The sequence below is a fragment of the Eubalaena glacialis genome, chromosome 6, assembly GCF_028564815.1.
Source record: "Eubalaena glacialis isolate mEubGla1 chromosome 6, mEubGla1.1.hap2.+ XY, whole genome shotgun sequence".
In the NCBI taxonomy this organism is placed as follows: domain Eukaryota; kingdom Metazoa; phylum Chordata; class Mammalia; order Artiodactyla; family Balaenidae; genus Eubalaena; species Eubalaena glacialis.
This window is the reverse complement of record NC_083721.1, coordinates 77,456,176-77,467,994: the sequence shown is the minus strand read 5'-3', so window position 1 is coordinate 77,467,994 and position 11,819 is coordinate 77,456,176. Positions and strand designations below refer to the sequence as shown.

The following is an 11,819-nucleotide window of genomic DNA, read 5'->3' as shown; positions in this document are numbered from 1 at the left end:
ACCCCAAATTTTCTGTGCAAAAACTAAATGTTCCCAATCAAGGCAACTTGAACATCAACTGCTACATGTGAAAGCAGAGGCACCAACGCAAATCAATCTTCCAACGATGAGCTGCCACTCACTGTGCTAGTTGTATTTACATTTACCTTGAGAGAGATTACAAAAATATACACAGTATAAAAAACCCCTACTTGAATCTGTGGTGGAAAATGACGCTCCAAAGCACATCAAATCATTCCCTTGAACTTAAGGAGAGAAGACTAAGAAGAGGCCCTCTTCTGTTCAGAAAATGGGAACTCATATCTGGAGAATCATGATTTTCTAGGTTTATAAAAGTCCACTTTTAACTAGTTTCTTTAAAAAAAAACCCTGGATATTTTTGATGGTGAATTTCTGAGTTAAGGAAACAGCACAGTGTAACAGAAAGAAGGTCTCACCAGGAGCTGAACACTCTGGTCACTTTATGTGTATCGTTAACTTTCTGTGTAGACTAAATTTCTCAGTCTCTTTAGGCCTCAGTTTCCTCATTTGTGAACAGATCAGCTGATCTTAAGAGTCCCTTCCCTAGAGATCTAGGTGTCTATGAGAAACATGCTTATCCTACTATAATATCAAGAACTATAATTTGAAACTACACATCCTCTACAGCTTTTAGTCCTTCATAGTAACAATCAGGAATAAATTGTCAGGTATAGGATGAAAATACTCAAGAAGGATTCTCAATTAGGAATCAAATACCTCAAATTTGGGAGAAGCATTGAGTTTTATTTAAAAAAAAAAAAGGCCTAGGGCTAACTTTTGAGATTCAGATACTTTCAAGGTTTGCTGAAAAACAATGATTAAGTATAAGACATTGTCCTTAAGTCTACTTTGCCCTTGTACAAGGAAATTCTTCCTGGCCCCTCCCTGGTTAGAGTTCTTCATAAAGAAATAAATAGAAAAATTGCAGGGTGTATTACTTCAGCATATTACATGTACAAGGGGCCTGAATGTTTAATAGATGGCTTCATGTGACATCTTCGTAGTTTCAACTTTGAGTTAAATTAACAGGTTGCTTTGTAAGAGACATATCAAACAAAAGTAAACAAAGCAACCATACTCCAATAAAAATTAATTTTTAAAAGAAGTAAACCAAAATTCTCTGGAGACTGATGGCTTAGCCCTTTCTATAATTGAAAATAGTTTTGTGTTTTTGACAGAGCTCTGTGGGGTTTAAAAACTTTTTTTAATTAAATTAAGTAGAAAATCAATATAAAAAACTAAATGTATGGTGCATAACAGGCTATAATTACAGTTCTGGCTTCACTTGCACTTTTTCAGGGAAAAAAAGCATATATTAATTTGAATGATATGAAACTGCTATCTTCATTGGTCAAAATTTCAGTTGGTTTCACCTAATACCTTGTAACTCATTTATTAAGGTGTTAGTTCTTAGCCTGTTGCTGAAGAATTTAAATCTTCCTTTAAGGAGGGAAAAAAAGGGTTGCCGTTAGGAATTGTGGGTCTCAGGGTTTGTAATGGGAGGAGGCAGTTACACTAAAGTGCTTTTTTCCCAACCACTTAACTTAAACTATCAAAGTAGAACAACATGTACATGGTTAAGATGAAATGAACTACAAATGAAAAGTACACTGTATCCTCTCTCCTATCCCACTGGAGAAACATACATGATTTTCACTGAACTCCCTAGAGGTAATCACTTTAAATCCTTTCTAGCTTTATATTATTTGGTCACTGCTATGGTCTGAATGTTTGTGCCCCTCAAAATCCGTAAGTTGAAATCCTAACCCCTAAGATGATTGTATTAGGAGGTGGGGCCCTTGGGAGGTGACTAGGTCATGAGGGCGAAACCCACATAAATGGGATTAATGCCCTTACAAAAGAGGCTACAGAGAGATCCCTCCCCTCTTGGCCATGTGAGGGTACAATTAGAAGTCTGCAACCTGGAAGTGGGCTCTCACATCACCATGTCAGCACCCTGATCTTGGACCTCCAGCCTTCAGAACTGTGAGAAATAAATTTCTGTTGTTTATTAAAAAAAAAAAAAAAAAAAAGAAAATGGGAACTCGTAAACAACCATGGGTGGACAGGTACAAACCATGTGCTGATCTCCACAGACGTCATCAATCCAGATGATGATTGGCCAGAATTTGTTCTCTGGTTCCATCAAGGGGGGTGGGAATGCTGCCACCTCTCTGGAATATGGTCGATCCCAGTGGGAGGACATGAGACAGGACAAGGAGTGTGGAGACCTCCTCAGTGGATTGACCCTGGGTTTGATGCGGCCTTCCTCGATGTCAGCGATTTCCTGCCGAATGCTGATCCGGGCTTCACAGAATCTATCCAACTCTGCCTTGTGTTCTGACTCAGTGGCCTCAATCATGAGAGTGCCTGCCACTGGCCAGGACATGGTAGGGGCATGAAATCCATAATCCTAAAGCCTCTTGGCCACATCCACGGCCTCCATATTTGCAGACTTTTTGAAGGGTCTTATATCCAAAATAAATTCATGAGCCACGTAATCTCTTGCACACTGGAAAAGGACTCTGTAGTGTTTTTCTAATCGCTTGGCTATGTAGTTGGCATTTATTATAGCATTTTCTGTGGCCTGTTTAAGGCCCTTGCCTCCCATCATCTTAATATAATCCCATGAAATGGGCAAGATGGAACTGGAGCCCCACGGGTCTGCGCTGACAGTACCCAAAGGCTGGGCATCTTCACTTGGCTTTGCTGCAACGATGGGATGATTAGGCAGAAAAGGGAGAAAATGCTTCTTCACTCCGATGGGCCCCATGCCAGGGCTGCCTCCTCCAGAGGGAATGCAGAAAGTCTTGTGAAGATTTACGTGTGGGACATCAGACCCAAAGTCTCCAGGACAACAGATTCCACATGAATGATCATATTTGCCCTGTCCAGGTAGATCTGTCCTCTGTGTTGGTGGATCAGTTCACACACATCTCTGACGGTCTCTTCAAACACTCCACTGGTGGATGGATATGTAATCATGATTGCTGCCAGGTTCTCCTTGTGTTTATCTACCATAGCCTTGAGGTGAGCTGCATCGATATTTCCGTATTTATTTACCTCCACAGGCTGAATCTTCATGCCTGCCATGTGGGCACTTGCAGAATTGGTCCCATGTGCGGATTTTGGAATGTGTCTCTCTCCTTTCGCATCTAAGTAGGCTCGGATAGTGACCAGCCCGGCATATTCCCCCTGGGATCTGCTGTTAGGCTGGAAAGAGATTCGGTCACAGCCGGTGAGTTCACACAAATCCTTCTCAAGTTCTCAGATGAGTTGCTGGTCCCTTGGATCTTGATCCAGAGGCACAAAGGGGTGGATGTTTGCAAATTCTTTCCATGTGATAGGCACGAGTTCTGATGAATTGTTGAGCTTCATGGTACAGGACCCCAGGGGAATCATGCTATGAACAAGGGAAAGGTCTTTGTTTTCCAATCTCTTCATATATCAGACAATATTTGTTTCTGAGTGATAACTGTTGAACACTTGCTGTGTGAGGAATGGGCTAGTTCTCTTGAAGGCAGACCCTAGGATAACTCTCCGCTCCTCACCCATGCTTTCAGCAACCAGCTCTGCAGACGACTCACAGCCAAAGATCCACAACAAGTCATCCAGATCTTTTTCATTGACTGTTTCATTAAGAGAAATACCAAGTGTGCCATCCTCAATGAGCTGAATATTTATTTGCCACTGAGCGGCCCTGCCCAAAACCTCATTCACTGAGCAGCCACACTGAATCTTCAAAGTGTCAAAGAACAAGTAGTGCTGGAGTTGGTGCCCTGCTCACTTGAGACATTCAGACAAAATCAAAGTGGCATTATGTACCCTCCTAGCAATATGTTCCAGCCCATGGGACCCATGGTAGATTGCGCACATTGTAGCCATATTCGCCAAGAGAGCCTGAGCTGTACAGATGTTGCTGATAGCCTTGTCTTTCTGGATGTGTTGCTCCCTGGTTTGAAGAGCAAGAGGATACACTTCTTTTCCACTGGCATCTCTTGTTACTCCCACCATTCTTCCAGGTATCATCCTCACCAAGTTTTCTCTGACAGCTAAAAAGGCACGTGGTCTGCTATAGCCTAGTGGCACTCTAATCTCTGTGAGCTGCCCAGGGCAATGTCTACCCCCAGTTCTCCAGGAGGCCTCAGGCTACACAGAGCTAAAAGGTCAGCAGTGCAGCAGGCCAAGCTCCCCACCTGATGGGCACTCTCCACAAGTTCTGTGACGTCTTCCACTTTCCCCTCAGCGTCCAGGTACTAGAACAGCACTCCACTGACATCTTTTCCGCTGAAGTCCATTTCATGGGGTAACTTCAGTTCAATGAGGACTCCAGCATACTTGGCTTGAGTCTGGACGACAGCTATTGTCTGTGGATGGCAACGGGGGTCAACAAAAAACTTCCTCCTCTTGTTGTGTCTGTGGCAGAGCTGCATTGCCTCTGCACCCGTGGTGGCCTCATCCAGCACGATGCGTTAACTATGCCCATACCTGTGATGTCACACACCATGGTCTGGTAGTTGAGTAAACTGTCCTCTCTCCTCTGAGACACCTCTGGCTGGTACTGAGTATACTGGGTGATCCACCTTGAGTTCTCCAGTTAAGTTAGACAAAATTGTCTGTAGCACTGAGCAGTTATAATAGCCCATGCCGATATACAATCTCCAGATCTGGTTCTTGCTGGAAATGGCATGCAGAGTTGTAAGGATATCATTTCCACAGACAGGGTCATCCATTTTCAAGGGTCTTTTCAAGCGGATGCTGGCAGGGGTGTTCTTTTCGATCAGTTCATCTACTCTCGCCAGCTCCAGGGCCAATAACATCTCCTCTGGTCTTTGTCCCCGGGGTCGATATGCCTCCGAGCAAAGTCGTCGTGTGTGGGCAGGAGGCGCTGCAGGAGGCGCGAGCCCAGCCGCACCGCTATCCCCGCGGCTACTGCTGTAGCGGCCCCGCGGAGCTCAACCGGGGCCCCGCGCCCCCGCGCCCCCAGGCAGGCGGCGGCTGCCTCGGACTCCGCAACCCAGACGCAACCCCCAGGCCCCGGCGCACATCTGCATGGTGGTGTCCCTTGCCTGGGCCCGCGAGGGTCAGCAGCGCTTTCGGGTCTCCTGGTCGCGGCCCCCTGGGTGGCGGCTGCCCTCGGGTGGCTGGAGCCCTTTCCCGCTGGATGACCAAATGGACAGATGGATGTTCGGAGGCCCGGAGGTGCGCACAAAGTTGTTATTCCCAAGACTTTTTTTTTAATGCGCATAGTTTTTCCAGATCATGTTGTATCTGACCTGGGCCTTAGGCTTGGGCATCAGTATTTTCAGTAAAACTGCCCTGTTGATTCTAATTGCAGTCAAGGTTAAAAACACTGCTCTAAAAGGGTAAAAGAATAAAGAGAAAGTGAAAATGATAATATAAAGGGTAAAAAATTAATAAGCAGAATAAATGGTTATTTATATTTGCTAGAAATTTCATAATATATAAAATATATAATCCCATTTGTGTTGGTTTTAGCAGGATTACTGATGATATTGTTGAAAGAAAATGTGGCAAAATAATAGCTATGCCTGGTTAATTTCATATAAAGTATTTCTCTGTTCCTTTATACTTTTTTGCCTCTCTCAAAAGCAGATTTATGTGTTAATTTTAAAATCAAGAGAAATAAATTTAAAAGACACAGAGAAAAATGTGCCTTCTAAGTGATTCTTACGCACTTTAAGTGTGAGGACTTCTGCCCTGGAACAGTTCCTTACAGGTCATCCAGCTGGCAGGGGTACATTACCAGACAGCACATGAAGACTTGATTCAAAGAAGTAAAATAATCCTAACCGCTGTCTGAGTTTGGAACTACCAAGACCCCAAATTTAGCATATGTACAACCAGCAACTCTTTCAACCATTCCTGTAAGTGGACATCTTTAGACAACCCGCTTCACTTCTGGACTCCTAAGTTATTAGAAAACTGCCCATTCAAAGTCAATACCTTGACTCCATTCTATTTCTACCTACTTGACCCTAGAATCCAGATACTGAAATGTCTCCATTTAAATTAGCTGTCACTTGGGGAATCGAGGACAAAAGTGATGAGAAGAAAAGTTCAGGGTCAGTCCTTGGCTTTTATATTGATTCAGTCACCCAAGGACCTCATGTACAATCATATATAAGTGTAAATTAGAAACATATAAAATAAATTCAGAATCTTTCTACCTACCTCCCCAAGTCCCAAATCAATATAATAAACACTTTGTACGCTTGCCAAGGTCACCACGTAGAGATGTTTTGGTTTAAAGAAAGGAACCAGTATTTAAAAATGGGTTATTTCCAATGAGAATGCAGAAATTCAGACTGAACTCACAGGTTCTAATGGCAAAACTCAGCCAGATAAAACAAATATAGTTTTAATATACACAGTATAAATCATTCCGTATTACCTTGCATTAGAGACATTTTATTGCCCAGCTGTTATAGCTGATATGAGTTTGTAACACGTGATTACATCTTCAAGAGTAAGTATTCCTTTTTTTTTTTTAATACGTCTTTATTGGAGTATAATTGCTTCACAATACTGTGTTCGTTTCTGTTGCACAACAAAGCAAATCACCCATATGCATACACATGTCCCCATATCCCCTCCCTCTTGAGCCTCCCTCCCATCCTCCCTATCCTACCCCTCTAGGTCATCGCAAAGCTGATCTCCCTGGGCTATGCTGCTGCTTCCAGCCAGCCAACTATTTTACATTCGGTAGTGTGTATATGTTGATGCTACTCTCACTTTGCCCCAGCTTTGCCCTCCCACCCCATGTCCTCAAGTTCTCTATGCCTACCTCTTTATTCCTGCCCTGCAACTAGGTTCATCAGTACCATTTTTTTTTTGATTCCATATGTATGCATTAGCATACGGTAGTTGTTTTTCTCTTTCTGACTTACTTCACTGTGTATGACAGACTCTAGGTCCATCCACCTCACTACAAATAACTCAGTTTCGTTTCTTTTTACGGCTGAGTGATATTCCATTGTATATATGTGCCACATCTTCTTTATCCATTCATCTGTCAATGGACACTTAGGTTGCTTCCATGTCCTGGCTATTGTAAATAGAGCTGCAATGAACATTGTGGTACATGACTCTTTTTGAATTATGGTTTTCTCAGGGTATGTGCCCAGTAGTGGGATTGCTGGGTCGTATGGTAGTTCAGTTTTTAGTTTTTTAAAGAACCTCCATACTGTTTTCCATAGTGGCTGCATCAATTTACATTCCCACCAACAGTGCAGGAGGGTTCCCTTTTCACCACACCCTTTCCAGCATTTATTGTTTCTAGATTTTTTGATAATGGCCATTCTGACCAGTGTGAGGTGATACCTCATGGTAGTTTTGATTTGCCTATCTCTAATAATTAGTGACGTTGAACATCTTTTCATGTGCCTTTTGGCCATCTGTATGTCTTCCTTGGTGAAATGTCTATTTAGGTCTTCCGCCTATTTTTTAACTGGATTGTTTGTTTATTTCATATTGAGCTCCACGAACTGTTTGTATGTTTTGGAGATTAATCCTTTGTCTGTTGTTTCATTTGGAAATATTTTCTCCCATTCTGAGGGGTGTCTTTTCGTCTTGTTTATGGTTTCCTTTGCTGTGCAAAAGCTTTTAAGTTTCATTAGGTCCCATTTGTTTATTTTTGTTTTTATTTCCACTTTTCTAGGAGGTGGGTCAAAAAGGATCTTGCTGTGGTTTATGTCAAAGAGTGATTTTCCTATGTTTTCCTCTAAGAGTTTTAGAGTGTCTGGTCTTACATTTAAGTCTTTAATCCATTTGGAGTTTATTTTTGTGAATGGTGTTAGGTAGTGTTCTAATTTCATTATTTTACATGTAGCTGTCCAGTTTTCCCAGCACCACTTGTTGAAGAGACTATCTTTTCTCCATTGTATGTTCTTGCCTCCTTTGTCATAACTTAGGTGCCCATGTGTGCGTGGGTTTATCTCTGGGCATTCTGTCCTGTACCATTGATCTATATTTCTGTTTTTGTGCCAGTACCATACTGTCTTGATTATTGTAGCTTTGTGATATAGATTGAAGTCGGGAGCCTGATTCCTCCAACTCCGTTTTTCTTTCTCAAGATTGCTTTGGCTATACGGGGTCTCTTGTGTTTCCATACAAATTGTAAGATTTTTTTATTCTAATTCTGTGAAGAATGCCATTGGTAGTTTGATAGGGATTGCAGTGAATCTATAGATTGCGTTGGGTACTATAGTCATTTTCACAATATTGATTCTTCCAATCCAAGAACATGGTATATTTCTCCATCTGTTTATGTCATCTTTGACTTCTTTCATCGGTGTTTTATAGTTTTCTAAGTACAATCTTTCAGCTCCTTAGGCAGGTTTATTCCTAGGAATTTTATTCTTTTTGTTGCAATGGTAAATGGGAGTGTTTCCTTAATTTCTCTTTCTGATTTTTCATTATTGGTGTATAAGAATGCCAGAGATTTCTGTGCATTAATTTTGTATCCTGCAACCTTACCAAATTTATTGATTAGTTCTAGTAGTTTTCTGGTGGCATCTTTAGGATTTTCTATGTATAGTATCATGTCATCTGCAAACAGTGACAGTTTTACTTCTTCTTTTCCAATCTGGATTACTTTTATTTCTTTTTCTTCTCTGATTGCTGTGGTTAGGACTTCCAAAACTATGTTGAATAAGAGTGGTGAGGGTGGACAGCCTTGTCTTGTTCCTGATCTTAGTGGAAATTCTTTCAGTTTTTCACCATTGAGTATGATGCTTGCTGTGGGTTTGTCATATATGGCTTTTATTATGTTGAGGTAGCTTCCCTCTATGCCCATTTTCTGGAGAGTTTTTATCATAAATGGGTGTTGAATTTGGTCAAAAGCTTTTTCTGCATCTATTCACATGATCATATGGTTTTTATTCCTTAATTTGTTAATGTGGTGTATCACATTGATTGATTTGCATATATGGAAGAATCCTTGCATCCCTGGGATAAATCCCACTTGATCATGGTGTATGATCCTTTTAATGTGCTGTTGCATTCTGTTTGCTAGTATTTTGTTCAGAATTTTTGCATCTATGTTCATCAGTGATATTGGTCTATAATTTTCTTTTTTTGTGATGTCTTTGCTCTGGTTTTGGTATCAGGGTGATGGTGGCTTTTTAGAATGAATTTGGGAGTGTTTCTCTCTGCAATTTTTTGGAAGAGTTTGAGAAGGATGGGTGTTTGCTCTTCTCTAAATATTTGATTGAATTCTCCTGTGAAGCTCTCTGGTCCTGGACTTTAGTTTGTTGGAAGATTTTTAATTACTGTTTCAATTTCATTACTTCTGATAGGTCTGTTTACATTTTCTAATTCTTCCTGGTTCAGTCTTGGAAATTGTACCTTTCCAAGAATTTGTACATTTATTCGTGGTTGTCCATTTTATTGTCATATAGTTGTTTGTAGTAGTCTCTTATAATCTTTTGTATTTCTTCAGTGTCAGTTGTGATTTCTCCTGTTTCGTTTCTAATTTTATTGATTTGCATCTTCTCTCTTTTTTTCTTGATGAGTCTGGCTAAGGGTTTGTTCATTTTGTTTATCTTCTCAAAGAAGCAGCTTTTAGTTTTATTGATATTTGCTATTGTTTTCTTTGTTTCTATTTTGTTTATTTCTGCTCTGATCTTTATGATTTCTTTCCTTCTACTGACTTTGGGTTTTCTTTGTTCTTCTTTCTCTAGTTGTTTTAAGTGTAGGGTTAGATTGTTTATTTGAGATTTTTCTTGTTTCTTGAGGTGAGATTGAATTGCTATAAACTTCCCTCTTAGAACTGCTTTTGCTGCAACCCATAGGTTTGGGTTTGTCGTGTTTTTGTTGTCATTTGTTTCTATGTATTTTTTTATTTCTTCTTTGATTTCTTCAGTGATCTCTTGGTTATTTAGTAGCACACTGTTTAGCCTCCATGTATTTGTGTTTTTTACAGTTTTTTCCTGTAATTGATTTCCAATCTCATAGCGTTGTAGCCAGAAAAGATGCTTGATACGATTTCAATTTTCTTAAATTTTCCAAGGCTTGATTTGTGACCCAAGATGTGATCTATGCTGGAGAATGTTCCTTGTGCACTTGAGAAGAAAGTGTATTCGGCCACTTTTGGGTGGAATGTTTTATAAATATCAGTTAGATCTATCTGGTCTGTTGTGTCATTTAAAGCTTCTGTTTCCTTATTTATTTTCTGTTTGGATGATCTGTCCATTGGTGAAAGTAGGTTGCTAAAGTCCCCTACTATTATTGTGTTACTGTCTATTTCTCCTTTCATGGTTGTTAGCATTTGCTATATGTATCGTGGTGCTCCTATGTTGGTTGCATAAACATTTATAAGTGTTATATCTTCTTCTTGGATTGATCCTTTGATCATTATGTAGTGTCCCTCCTTATCTCTTGTAACAGTCTTTATTTTAAAGTCTATTTTATCTGATATGAGTATTGCTACTCCAGCTTTCTTTTGATTTCCCTTTGCATGCAATATCTTTTTCCACCCCTTCACTTTCAGTCTGTATGTGTCCCTCGGTCTGAAGTGGGTCTCTTGTAGACAGCATATATATGGGTCTTGTTTTTGTATTCATTCAGCCAGCCTGTGTCTTTTGGTTGGGACATTTAGCCCATTTACATTCAAGGTTATTATCAATATATATGTTCCTATTACTATTTTCTTAATTGTTTTGAGTTTGTTTTTGTGGGTCTTTTTCTTCTCTTGCATTTCCGGCTTGGAGAAATTTCTTTAGCATTTTTTGTAAAGCTGGTTTCGTGGTGCTGAATTCTCTTAGCTTCTGCTTGTCTGAAAAGCTTTTGACTTCTCTATCGAATCTGAATGAGATCCTTGCTGGGTAGAGTAATCTCGGTTGTAGGTTTTTCTCTTTCATCACTTTAAGTATATCCTGCCACTCTCTTCTGGCCTGCAGAGTTTCTGCTGAAAAATCAGCTGTTAACCTTATGAGGATTTCTTTGTGTTATTTTTTTGTTTTTCCCTTGCTGCTTTTAATATTTTTTCTTTGAATTTAATTTTTCTTAGTTTGATTAATATGTGTCTTGGTGTGTTTTTCTTAGGGTTTATCCTGTATGGGACTCTCTGTGCTTCTTGGACTTGACTGACGATTTCCTTTCCCATGTTAGGGAAGTTTTCAACTATAATCTCTTCAAATATTCTCTCAGACCCTTTCTTTTTCTCTTCTTCTTCTGGGACCCTTATAATTCAAATGCTGGTGCATTTAGTGTTGTCCCAGAGGTCTTGAGATTGTCTTCAGTTCTCTTCATTCTTTTTCCTTTATTCTGCTCCTTGGCAGTTATTTCTGCCATTTCGTCTTCCAGCTCACTTATTCATTCTTCTGCCTCAGTTATTCTGTTATTGATTCCTTCTAGTGTATTTTTCATTTCAGTTATCGTGCTGTTCATCTCTGTTTGTTTGTTCTTTAGTTCTAGATCTTTGTTAAACATTTCTTGTATTTTCTCAGTCTGTGCTTCCATTTTATTTCCTAGATTCTTGATCATCTTTACTATAATTACTCTGAATTGTTTTTCAGGTAGGTTGCCTATTTCCTCTTCATTTATTTGGTCTTGTAGGTTTTTACCTTGCTCCTTCACCTGTGACATAATTTTTTTGCCTTCTCATTTTTTTTTTTTTTTTTATGAATGGAATTGTGTTCCTGTCTTGTGTTCCAGGTTTTTTAGCCTGAGGCTTCCAACGCTGGAGTTTGTAGGCTATTGGGTAGAGCTGGGTCTTCGTACTGAGATGAGGAACTCCATGAGACCTCACTCTGATGAATATTCCCTTGGGTCTG

The 11,819-nt window shown here is 40.1% G+C and overlaps 1 pseudogene; it reads right to left on the bottom strand.

Moving 5' to 3' along the window:
* Positions 1-260: 260 nt before the first annotated feature.
* LOC133093431 (glycine dehydrogenase (decarboxylating), mitochondrial-like) lies at positions 261-5,075 on the bottom strand (annotated as a pseudogene).
* Positions 5,076-11,819: the final 6,744 nt, after the last annotated feature.